The 12,843-nt window shown below is 44.0% G+C and overlaps 1 long non-coding RNA gene across 18 annotated transcripts in view; it reads right to left on the bottom strand.

Annotated features, from left to right (window-relative positions):
- Gm33228 overlaps positions 1-12,843 on the bottom strand; it is a 395,277-nt gene that overhangs the window by 208,398 nt on the left and 174,036 nt on the right. The window contains exon 1 of one of the 18 annotated variants that reach the window (XR_877247.2): positions 451-482. The exons of the other annotated variants lie outside the window; for them this stretch is intronic. This is a non-coding gene — a long non-coding RNA (predicted gene, 33228). Of the gene's footprint in view, positions 1-450; positions 483-12,843 lie in introns of those variants that run through there. 18 annotated transcript variants of the gene reach the window in all.

Raw genomic sequence — 12,843 nt, 5'->3', positions numbered from 1 at the left:
CAATGAAGAATGAAAAATTACTGGCCTCTTGTAAGAACATGAACTTTTTACCTCGGAGCCCACCCCCTCCCATCTAGAGGTTGTTCTCGGAACACTCCTAAACTTTTCACCCCAAAACTCCTCATCCTCCAAGAACATTTTTGAGATAAAGGCCTCCTGGAACAACCTCAAAATAAATGAGGAGGACATGGCTCCTTAGTTACGTAGATTCCTTTGGCAGAACTCCCTAGTGATGTAAACTTGTACTTTCTCTGACCAGTTCTCCCCCCTTTGAGTTTTACTATATAAGCCTGTGAAAAATTTTGGCTGGCCGTCGAGACTCCTCTACCCTGTGCAAAGGTGTATGAGTTTCGACCCCAGAGCTCTGTGTGCTTTCTGTTGCTGCTTTATTTCGACCCCAGAGCTCTGGTCTGTGTGCTTTCATGTTGTTGCTACTTTATTAAATCTTACCTTCTACATTTTATGTATGGTCTCAGTGTCTTCTTGGGTACGCGGCTGTCCCGAGACTTAAGTGTCTGAGGGAGGGTCTCCCTTCGGGGGTCTTTCATTTGGTGCATGGGCCGGGAAACAGCGCGACCACCCAGAGGTCCTAGACCCACTTAGAGGTAAGATTCTTTGTTCTGTTTTGGTCTGATGTCTGTGTTCTGATGTCTGTGTTCTGATGTCTGTGTTCTGTTTCTAAGTTTGGTGCGATCGCAGTTTCAGTTTTGCGGACGCTCAGTGAGACCGCGCTCTGAGAGGGAGTGCGGGGTGGATAAGGATAGACGTGTCCAGGTGTCCACCGTCCGTTCACCCTGGGAGACGTCCCAGGAGGAACAGGGGAGGATCAGGGACGCCTGGTGGACCCCTTTGAAGGCCAAGAGACCATTTGGGGTTGCGAGATCGTGGGTTAGAGTCCCACCTCGTGCCCAGTTGCGAGATCGTGGGTTCGAGTCCCACCTCGCGTTTTGTTGCGAGATCGTGGGTTTGAGTCCCACCTCGCACCTTGTTGCGAGACCGTGGGTTCGAGTCCCACCTCGCGTCTGGTCACGGGATCGTGGGTTCGAGTCCCACCTCGTGCAGAGGGTCTCAATCGGCCGGCCTTGGAGAGGCCATCTGATTCTTCTGGTTTCTTTTTTGTCTTAGTCTCGTGTCCGCTCTTGTTGTGACTACTGTTTTTCTAAAAATGGGACAATCTGTGTTCACTCCCCTTTCTCTGACTCTGGAGCATTGGAAGGAGGTGCGGGTCAGAGCCCACAACCAGTCGGTGGAGGTCAGAAAGGGTCAGTGGCAGACCTTTTGCGCCTCCGAGTGGCCAACGTTTGGAGTAGGCTGGCCACCTAAGGGTGCTTTTGACTTGTCACTAATCGCCGCCGTCAGGCAAATTGTTTTTCAGGAGGAAGGGAGTCGATGTGGAATCTGCCCCCGTCAGGAAATAGCGTTTGGCTTGGCTGGTTGTACAAGTCCAGGCGTGGACGAGTGTGCTTAGAGATACTGGTGTCTTCTTTTTCTCTGTTGCTATCTTGTTTTTGTTTGTGGTTTTTGTCATGAGACACAGACACTGTACGTCAGAGGTAAAGTGAGATCCCTCCCTGTCTGTATGTCTGTGTGTCTGTGTGTCTTGTTCACTTGTGTGTCCTCCATTGGACCACCTTCTGATTCTGTTTTGTTTTTGGTTTGTCTGGTTTCAGGTCTGGTTTTGGTCCCAAGGAGTTGACTGATTATCTTGGTTTGGTTTTAGGCCGGTCTCAGGTTCTGGGGCCTTCCCATGGAGACAGGTCCATTTGGGTTGGTCATAGTGACAGTAAGCTTCTCTGGAAATCGCATGTAAGATGCCCTGTATTGGTCTTGCTTGTGTTTGTCATTTCTGTGGTACTGTGATTCTATAGTGGTTGCCTGAAAAACGGTTTCTGTGTGTGTCTTTTTTGTCTCTTTGTGTTCGGACTTGGACTGATGACTGACGACTGTTTTTAAGTTATGCCTTCTGAAATAAGCCTAAAAATCCTGTCAGATCCCTATGCTGACCACTTCCTTTCAGATCAACAGCTGCCCTGCCTCCCACTCCAACTCCAGAGAGCAGCCAGCGGGTCACAGTGGTCCCGCCCATGGACCTGGAGCCTAGGGAAAAATGAGCTCGGAAATCCGGAGCAAATGAGGAGTGGTCCCTGAGAAGTCAGTGGCCTAGATGTTGTGGCTGCTAAAAAAAAAAAAAAAAAAAGAAGAGGAGGCTGTTCGAGTAGCTGCAGGTTCCCAGGCAGCTTCTCATTCCCCTGTCCCTCCCATCCCGTCTCTTGTTAACAGAAAAACTGCTTTCACTTTAAGATAAGTGCCGGTTGCAGCCAGCTGTGAGAGCTGCACTCCCGTCTCTGCTCTAAAGTTCCCTCTTCTCAGAAGGTGGCACCACCCTGAGTTGCTGGCAGTGAGTCTGTTCCAAGTTCCAGTGAGGGAGGCATCCGCCCACTTGGGGCTTCTGTCCAAGGTAAGGAGCACCTGTGAGTCTAACTGCCAGGCTCTGATGGGGGTCTCGTCTCTGTGGGACTAAAAAGTGTCCCAACAATCTGACCAAGGTAACAGGAAGTTAAGACAAAGACAGAGACCAGAGTCAGAATCAGAGCTGTGCTGTGAGACAGAAAAATAAGAAAAATAAAATGTTGGCCACAAAAGTCAGGAAAACTAGAAAACTTAGATAGTACAAGGCAACAAAAAAAAGCTTTTGGCTGAAGATCAACGTGTTTAAGAGATAACAAAAGGGGTGCTAATACAGAAGCTGAGTCCTTAGAAGAGGCCGGTGGCCTACCTGTTGAAGCAGCTAAAAAAGAGACTGTGTTTCATACTCCTCCACCGACCAGTGCAAAACAAGCTAAAAAGTTCCTGGACACTGCGGGCTTTTGCAGATTGTGAATTCCAGGTTTGCTGAGTTAAAGAGATAAACAGCCCTTCGTATATAAAAAAGAGAACAATCTTAGATGGCCTTAAATGCTCTTGAGACTGCCCTGATGTTATCCCCAGCTTTGGGACTCCTAGATGTGACTGAGAACAAAGGTATTGCCAAAGAAGTTCTTACTCAGAGATTGGGACCCTGAAAAAGACCTGTGGCATACTTGTAAAAAATTAGACCTGGTGGCTGTAAGATGGCCTGCTTGTCTGCACATAGTGGCTTCTGGTCAAGGACGCAGATAAATTGACTCTGAGACAAAACTTGGCACATGTCACATTATCCAACCGTCCCCCTGACCGATGGACACATTGTCAGAGCTTTTTGTTGACTGAACGAGTGACCTTCGCTCCCCCTGCTATCCTCGATCTCACTACTGCCTGAGACTTCACCTACTCATCATTGTGCTGACATTCTGGCAGAAGAAACTCATACTCGAAATGATCTGAAGGATCAGATCAGCCTTGGCCCGAGAGTTTGAGCTGGTACACGGATGGCAGTAGCCTCGAGGTTAAGGGTAAGCGGAAGGCGGGGACAGCAGTGCAGTGGTGGACAGAAAGCAAGTGATCTAGGCCAGCAGCCTCCCTAAAGGGACTTCAGCCCAGAAAGCTAAACTTGTGGCTTTAATACAAGCTCTATATATACAGACAAAGAGAGCTGTTGACATCTGCAGAGAAAGACCTAAGATGCTGTGGCTAAAAGAAATCAGGTGGCAAATCTAACCGCCCAGGCATCCTAAAGAGCAATGATCCTGACAGTCTGAAGACTATCAAGTTATAGACAAATTAAGACTGGTAAAAGAAACCCTGTATAACATAGTAGAAACTGAAAAAAGAAAACTAGTCCTCTCATGAGAAGACAGACCTGACATCTACTGAAAAATAGACTTTACTGGAAAAAATATATGTATGAATACCTTCTAGTTTTTGTGAACGTTCTCAAGATGGATAAAAGCTTTTCCTTGTAAAACTGAGACTGCTCAGATAGTCATCAAGAAGATTATTAAAAATTTTCCAAGGTTCGGAGTGCCAAAAGCAATAGTGTCAGATAATGGTCCTGCCTTTGTTGCCCAGGTAAGTCAGGGTGTGGCCAAGTATTTAGAGGTCAAATAAAAATTGTATTATGTGTACAGACCTCAGAACTCAGGACAGATAAAAAAGAATAAATAAAACTCTAAAGAGACCTTGACAAAATTAATCCTAGAGACTGGCACAGACTTACTTGGTACTCCTTCCCCTTGCCCTATTTAGAACTGAGAATACTCCCTCTTGATTCGGTTTTACTCTTTTTGAGATCCTTTATGGGGCTCCTGTGCCCATCACTGTCTTAAATGATGTGTTTAAACCTATGTTGTTATAATAATGATCTATATGTTAAGTTAAAAGGCTTGCAGGTGGTGCAGAAAGAAGTCTGGTCACAACTGGCTACAGTGAACGAGCCAGGTACCCCAAGGACAACTCACCAGTTCCAGCCAGAGATCTGATCTACGTACACCTGCGTCATGCTGAGACCCTCAAGCCTCACTAAAAGGGTCCCTGCCTAGTTCTGTTTACTAATCTGCCTTATTCTGTTTCTGTTCCCATGTTAAAGATAGAGTAAATGCAGTATTCTCCACATAGAGATATAGACTTCTGAAATTCTAAGATTAGAATTACTTACAAGAAGAAGTGGGGAATGAAGAATGAAAAATTACTGGCCTCTTGTAAGAACATGAACTTTTTACCTCGGAGCCCACCCCCTCCCATCTAGAGGTTGTTCTCGGAACACTCCTAAACTTTTCACCCCAAAACTCCTCATCCTCCAAGAACATTTTTGAGATAAAGGCCTCCTGGAACAACCTCAAAATAAATGAGGAGGACATGGCTCCTTAGTTACGTAGATTCCTTTGGCAGAACTCCCTAGTGATGTAAACTTGTACTTTCTCTGACCAGTTCTCCCCCCTTTGAGTTTTACTATATAAGCCTGTGAAAAATTTTGGCTGGCCGTCGAGACTCCTCTACCCTGTGCAAAGGTGTATGAGTTTCGACCCCAGAGCTCTGTGTGCTTTCTGTTGCTGCTTTATTTCGACCCCAGAGCTCTGGTCTGTGTGCTTTCATGTTGTTGCTACTTTATTAAATCTTACCTTCTACATTTTATGTATGGTCTCAGTGTCTTCTTGGGTACGCGGCTGTCCCGAGACTTAAGTGTCTGAGGGAGGGTCTCCCTTCGGGGGTCTTTCACCAACAGCCAAAGGCAGGCGCTGAGTGGCCAGCTTTTCTCCCTTTGTTCAGTACCACTTTGTACCTTGAAGGTCATGCATTTAGGTCTAAGACGGAGGGCTCTGGCTTCTACATGATAATCCCATCACTGAAATTATTGGCACGAAGGGTCAGCACAGGGCTGAGTCCATGTTGTGAGGTTTCAAACTGTGTTTGTGGGCTCTCCTGTAATAATGAGTTTCCTTTCCAACTACATCCTTTAGAGAGATGACCATTGACAGCCTTTGAGGAAACTATGGCATCATACAGACCACTTCATCAATTTCTGTGGCGTTGTGACATGGCAATAAGTCTTATAACATACAAATATGTTCATGTCTCTTACAAGTTCTGCTTCTCCCCTGAGCCCTGAGAGCATAGGATTCTGAACCACGACTGTGTATTGCTGAAATAAACACATGAAAATGTGGGGGTAGGCACTGGATAGAGGCTGGGAGCATTCTAAGAAGCACAGAAGAGAAAGAAAAATTTCTCTGAAGAGATAATAGACCTTAAGAGTCCTGGCAGGAGGGACTCAGAAGGGACTGAGGGTTGTACTCTAGACAGTGGGGCTTAGCAGGTCTTGTGTTCAGGGGCAGAAAGCTCTGCCATGTTTCCATATGTGTAAGGGAATATACAGCTTCAGTGATATGAAACTGGCTACCCAGCTATTGTGATTAATTAAAAGTTGACAGGATCAGCCGGGCGGTGATGTCGCACACCTTTAATCCCAGCACTTGGGAGGCAGAGGCAGGCGGATTTCTGAGTTCGAGGCCAGCCTGGTCTACAAAGTGAGTTCCAGGACAGCCAGGGCTACACAGAGAAACCCTGTCTCGACCCCCCCCCCAAAAAAAAAGGAACTAAAAAGGGTTTGGTGAGATGGCTCAGAAGATAAAGATATTAGATATTTTCTGTGTCAGCCCAGAGCCCATGGTGGCCAGAGAGAACCTGACTCTTGGCAGTTGTCCTCTGACCTCCGTGTGTGCTGTGCTACACACACCTTTAATCCCAGCACTCGGGAGGCAGAGGCAGGCAGATTTCTGAGTTCAAGGCCAGGATCACCAGCCTCCTTCTTTCTCCTTATGTTGTAAGAAGAGAGAGAAATTCAGGGAAGGACTACTAACCAAAAGGATGGGCATTTAAAGCTTAATTGATGGCTTGCTTACAGTCTCAGTTTAGTCCATGATCATCACGGAGAGGACCATGGAGCCAGGCAGGCAGGCACAGACACAGTGCTGAAGCAAGACCTGAGGCTTATCCCTTATCCACAATCAGTAGATTGAAGGGAAGAAGAGTGGGAGGTGCGGAAGTGGACTGGACCCGGTGTGAGCTTTTAAAGTTCATTCTCGGTAGCACACCTTCTCCAGCGTGCCACACTACTTAATCCTTCCAAAACAGACCACCAACTAAGAATCCACACACAGGCAAACTCCCAAAGCCGGATCATGGAAGCTGAGGAGAATGTCAGAGAGAGGCTGACAACTCCTCATCTCTGCCCTAGTCTTAAGGCATTGTCTCTGTGCCTTCTCTGATGCCTGTGGTTTGGCCCACAGTGTCTCATTCACCTTTCCTGAGAGCTTTTGTACCATTTTAGGCCTTGCACATTGACACCTATTACCTGGCATTATAATCCCAGTTTTTCCCAGTCTTTCTGTTTCCCTTTTTCTTTCTCTTCCTCTCCCTGTCCCTTTGTCTACATCCCCCACCACCTCCATCCTCAGACATTTTCCAAAAGTGGCAGATATAACCTGTTAAACTAGACCACCAGCTTTGAGGCCTGACTCTCCCACTCTCTAGCTGTGCCACCTTGAACAAGAATATTTTTTCACCCCCTTGTGTTCCAGCGTGCTCCCTTTGGATCTGAAGTTAATGTTTCTTACCTCATTAGGTTATTGAGCCATAAGGTCTCCTGCAATTTGCCTTGTTGGGTTTTGGATTTGCTGAGACCCTGTTACTTTTTCTTATTTTCCTATTTCCCTCACTTAGAGATGAATTTTCTGTCCCTTGTCTGTCGCACCACCACATTTTGAAGGCCAACAACATGCTTGATTTCACAGGTTCATACTGGAGAGGAAATCTCACTCAGAATAACTCAGACTTACAGTCTCAATCATATTTGATTTGGATTATATTTAGATGATACTTTGGACTTTTGAATTAATAGCACGTAAGATGTGTGCAATTTTGAGGAGGTCATGCTGGAATGTTACAGAAAGTATTGGTGTTTCCTCCAATTATATGATGACCCTCTAATCACATATGGTAATTGGTGATGAGCCTTTAGAGGAGATTAGTGGCTTGTGGGTATGAGTAAGCCCATATGAAGGAAGCCCCAGAGGGTTCCCTCATCCAGGAAGCCCACTAGACTTCAAATCCATCGACTTCTTGATCTTGGACTTAGAAGGAGCATGACTTCCATGTTTTAAGGCACCCAGTTCATAGCACATTTGAAACAGTATCATTAAAGGCCCACTCTTTCCTTCTGGTTCAAGAGAGTGAACTCTCTGGTCCAGGTGGAGACTTAACATTCCACCTGCTCTGGCTAATGACCTGGCTCACAGCACACCATTCAGGAGGATAGAACCTCTCTAGGAAGGCAAGTTCAAGAATGGTAAGCCATGCGAAAGAGACAAACTTTCCTTCTCCCTAGTACAATATCACAGCCATGTCACTTTGCAATTCTGCCTACTTCTTGGAATTACTCTGAAAAACACAATATGTCTTTTTCTTCCTTTTTCTTCTGTTCTAAGCATTGTTGTCCCTGGTACTTTGGGCTTCTTTACTTCACTGATGACACTCCCCTTCCTGTGCAGTGTTTGATTATCTGTCCTGTGGCTGATGTCCATGATGGCTTAATTCAAACACTTTGACTTCTTTTCCTTCTCTCATTCCTTCTCCTTTGGTCATTTGAGATTTACAGCTTACCTACCATAGGGTATGCTTTCAAACTCTAATAAAATTGTCTTCCTGGTTTCATTTGAGTTTATATTTAAATACTTTAATTAATTAATGAGATTAAAACCCTTAAGAGGAAACCCTGACTTTCTAAAATTATCTGGTGACTCAGATAGGAGTTCTGCAAAATTTTGGCAAGGCATTTTAACCAACTGAATAGACTATGATGGCCACTGTAGTCTTCAGCTCCAAATTCAGCATTGTATGGGTAAGATGTTTTATAGAATCTTGGGTGAGATAAGATAAAGAATGAATTGAGCTTTGGCTCTAGGCTGCTCACAGGACTATTCCTAACTAGATTCTTTTTTGCTTTCTTACAAGTCAAAGGAAACTAGGACCCAGCCTTATAGCTAATCTAACCATTGGTCCATCTGTTAAAGTTCGGGTCTCCATCACCAAAGCTAAACCTGAATACTATAATGGAAAAGCTTTCAAGCTATAAGGTTTGAGAGTCTCTCTCTCTCTCTCTCTCTCTCTCTCTCTCTCTCTCTCTCTCTCTCTCTCTCTTTTAACCTTCCAAAAAAAAGTAGTCAAGAGGCTGTCAGGCAGCTCAGCATCTCCATTAGAATTCAGAGTATTCCACGGTAATTACAAAACAGCTGTAATGGAAAATTGGTAGTCAAACCCATTTTCCAGCGACTAGAACGGTGAATGGGCTCCATTATGCTCCTAATTCTCATTAACTTAATTTGCATAGGAAACAATGAAGGAATACATAATGAAGTACAGTGGGCCAGCCGCCCAGCCCTCACCCCCACAATGCTGGGTTCAACTTGCAGTGACCCACCCCTCAGAAAGGGAGAAACGCAGGGCTCCCTCTGGACTGGACCTCACCCAGGTGACCTGAGGCAGCCTTGGTGGAACACAATGGAGGGACACCACTTGTCTGTAACTTGTTCAGGATCCCTTTGCCTCAACACACACCATGCAAACCCTGATCCTTCTCCACACTCCTGCTTGGGTGAGGCTGAAGAACTGGAGCAGAAGAAAAAAGAACTTGTTTTTAAGTAAGTAACCCCAAGCCTGGTTGTGCGTGCTTGTGTGTGTTTCTTCCTACAACTGACTTTAATGACAATTGGTCCTGGCAAAAGCAGGATAAGATCAGCATCTGGGAGCTGAGTGGGCCTGGGGTGTAGAACTGAGCGTAAACCAAGTCCTGGGCTCCAGGAAGAAAATGGAGAACAGAGCATTTGCATTTATCCCAGTTTTGATTTCCTATGTAGTGAGTACCAGGTCAGATAAACTTTCTGTGGTAGAACAGAAAGAATTAGAATGGAGACCACGGAAGCTCAAACTTAACCACTAAGTTAACTTCTAACTCTAGCCACTGTGTGGACAGCAGAAAGCCAGAAACCACTTGTTTTCCTTAAAGAATAAAATTCCATCAGCTGCCTAAATGAACATGATGCATTCAACTCACAGTACAGAGGATCTGTGACGTTTCAGACACTATCCTGCATGGGCTCAGTGACTCCTTATAGCAAAACTGCAGGGCAAGAATGATTCCAATTTTGCTAATGGGGAAAATGAAGCTCAAATAATACATCAGATTAAGAATACTTGATATACGAAGGCAATGCTAAAGCTGAAACTACCCCATGAAATAGCTTTTAATTAGGCCAGTGCCCCAGCTTCCCTACCTCGTGGCACACATAAAAATTATCATATTTATATTGTGCTCTTATTAAAGAGAGAGGAACTTAATGAAAACTTCAGCCATCAGTGGGTGAGAGGGTGTCAATGTTTTAATCCTCACTAGATAAAAGAATAATCAATGCTTCATCCTCCAGTGGGTGAGGAAATCAATGTGTCAGCCCTCTGTGAATAAGAATAGCAATATTTCCATCTATAAGAATTGAAAACCTCAAGTCTACTCCATAAAAAACATGGTGACCCCTTTGGTAAGATAATACAAGAGGTTTCAGGAAGGCAGCCATATTGCAAGAGCATCCAAACATTTTATAGCTTGAGAGATGACATTCCACTCCTGGCTTGGGTTAATCATTGCCCCCCCCCCCCCCCACACACACACACATTCCTCTTCCCAAATATGTTCTCTGGGGGTAATGCATGTCCTTCCTTCCTTCCTTCCTTCCTTCCTTCCTTCCTTCCTTCCTTCCTTCCTTCCTTACAAAATGCAATGTTGGAAACATTGATTTTGGAGTAAGAGACAGACCTGGCTCCTAAACCTCTTACATCCTTGTTCAGCTCACTTCAAGAGATGGACATGGCTCCTAAACCTTCACCATCCTTGTACAGTTCACTTCAAGGAAACTGAAACAGATGGACTTTCTTTGAAAGCTCAGCCAATTGACAATAGTCCTGGGGTGGGACTAGCCTAGTGCTGTCCAGCATGAAATAAGCAAGAAAAAAGCAGGCAGGGTGAATAGACAATAGCTAAGACTTATCAACTCTCTTACTACCAGTGCAATTATCGGCAATTTCCCAAGGACCTACTGCATTCCAGATGTCACTTATATGTGTTCCACAATCCCTGTAAGGACATAGTGACATGGATTTTGTTGTCACTGTTAGACAAGGACCTTTCATGAAGAGAAGTTAAAACCTAATGGAATGGTGCAGTATTACCCCATAACATACCTACATAGCCACTAATCTCAGTGTACTAGAGGCTAAGGCATGAACATTTTGAATTTGAGGGCAGCTTTAATTAACAGTGAGACCTTGTTTCAAAGAACCTGAAAGCAAGAAAAGGAAAATGGTTCAGTGCTCCCATGACTTGTGCGGTCAGCTCACATCACCTTAGGAATAAGCATTGTGTTAACTATTTGTTGCTGTAACCAAATAACTGACTGAAACAATCCAAGAAAGAAAGCAAAGGTTCATATTAGCCCATAGTTCAATAAGGTACATGGCACTGTCATGAGGAGAATATGTGGCATCAGGAAACACCTACTGGTCACACTGCAACCACAGTCGGGAGGCAGAGAGAGATGTAGGTGCTCAGCTCACATCCTCTTCTTTATTCAGTCTCAGATCCAAGTCCACAGGATGGTGCCATTCCCCCCCCCCCCCAGTCAGGATGAGTCTCTCTCAAATTAAACCTCTTTGAAAACACCCTCTAACTATTTCTTGATTATAAATTCCTATTCCCTACAAGTGTCCTGGTGCTTTTGATAGTATCACTACATAGAAAGGAAATTTTTTTGCCTGAAAATATGAACAAGATATATCTATCTAAATACATATTTATATACTACCTATATGGATATATAATAAAAATAAAGCATATTTACATGCCAAAAAAAGGAAAGAAAACACGCTCTAAATGATTCTAAGTGTAGTCAAACTGGCAATAAAGATTAAACCTCACTAACCTCTTCCTTTAAAAAAAAAAAGAAAAGAAAAGAAAAAACAAACAAGCAAACAAAAATCCCTGCGTCTTCATTCATAAAAGTCACTTCAGCATTTCAGGGAACACTCCATGTTCAGAAGAAATTGAAGAACCTGGATATATCACATTCCATCTGCCTCTCAAGAGAGGCTGCCTGTATCCAAGAGACCTGGAGGGAGTCTAAGTGTCTAAGCAGAATGCTTGGTTGACCTGACCAATGGGATTAGCTCTTCAGGTGCCATAGCTCTGCAGCCCAGAGAGAAAGCACCTTCTTAAGAAGCAGCATGCTGGTCCCTGTGTAGGAAAACCAGATAACTCTCCATGTGTAAAACACCTTCCTTTCCCTGCAGCCAGTACTCTGTAAGATTTGATGGCCAATGCATTGGTTTGCAGCATTTCTAGGTTATTTGCTAAGTATCTAATATGTGTCATCATTAGAATTACACTGAATTTTGTCTCTCTCCAGTTCATAAAATGCATCCAGACTTCTTAACTAAGTCTTTGGATTGTTCTCAAACACATTTGACTGTGTCTAGGCACCAAGAGATGCCCATCCTGAATTTTAAACTCACAGCTTAGCAGTAGAGTTAGGGCGAAACAGTAGACCAAGAGATCAAGTCCAATATTCTAGTGTCCTAATTCACTCCTGAGCCTAAACACAAATACCCATTGGCCTATTTAACCAAGTATCCATTCCGAATCAATTCCCATTCTCAATTTAGATTAGTTTTCTTAAAGGTCCTTCAAGCCTGCTACCTCATTTCAACCTAGGAGAGAGCAAAGCTAAAGATGTGCAAAGAAGATTCACAGCTAGTTTATTTGTTCCTTGCTTAAGTCCACTCAATGACACTTACACACCCAGAAAGCCCACTTGTGGCTGAAGTTTCCTGCACTGAACTGTTGTAGGCACTCAGTGTTCCCGAAGTGAAGGGCCTCTTTCTGAGTTCCCGGGAAGCAGCACCACACCACGCAGCTCTGCCAACTACATCACTTTTAGATTCTGGGCTTTGAAGCTAAATAAAAATTGATATGTGTGTAATCACATTTGTTTAATTAAAGTAACACATCTGTGCTGTAAATATTCCAGCACGAGCTGGTCAATAGCAAATCCTCGGCATGTACGGTAATAATTGACTAATGTAATTAAATGCATGTCAGAGTTTTAAAAGAAAATATAATGAGATTTCATCATTTTATATGTACAGGTAATTAGTTCTTAGGAATGTGAGTAAAAGCAAATTATCTACAGATTTGAACTATCAGCAGATAATTCAAATGACCTAGTTTGAGAGAGAAAATGGTATCTAAAAAACCAGAGAAATTCAAATCAGAATAAATGTCTTCCACTGTTGAATCTGCAAGCTGTAGTAACGAAACTCACG

The sequence above is a fragment of the Mus musculus genome, chromosome 18 (assembly GCF_000001635.26).
Source record: "Mus musculus strain C57BL/6J chromosome 18, GRCm38.p6 C57BL/6J".
Classification (NCBI taxonomy): Eukaryota; Metazoa; Chordata; class Mammalia; order Rodentia; family Muridae; genus Mus; species Mus musculus.
Note: the sequence above shows the minus strand (reverse complement) of the source record. Positions and strands in the feature narration are given on the sequence as shown.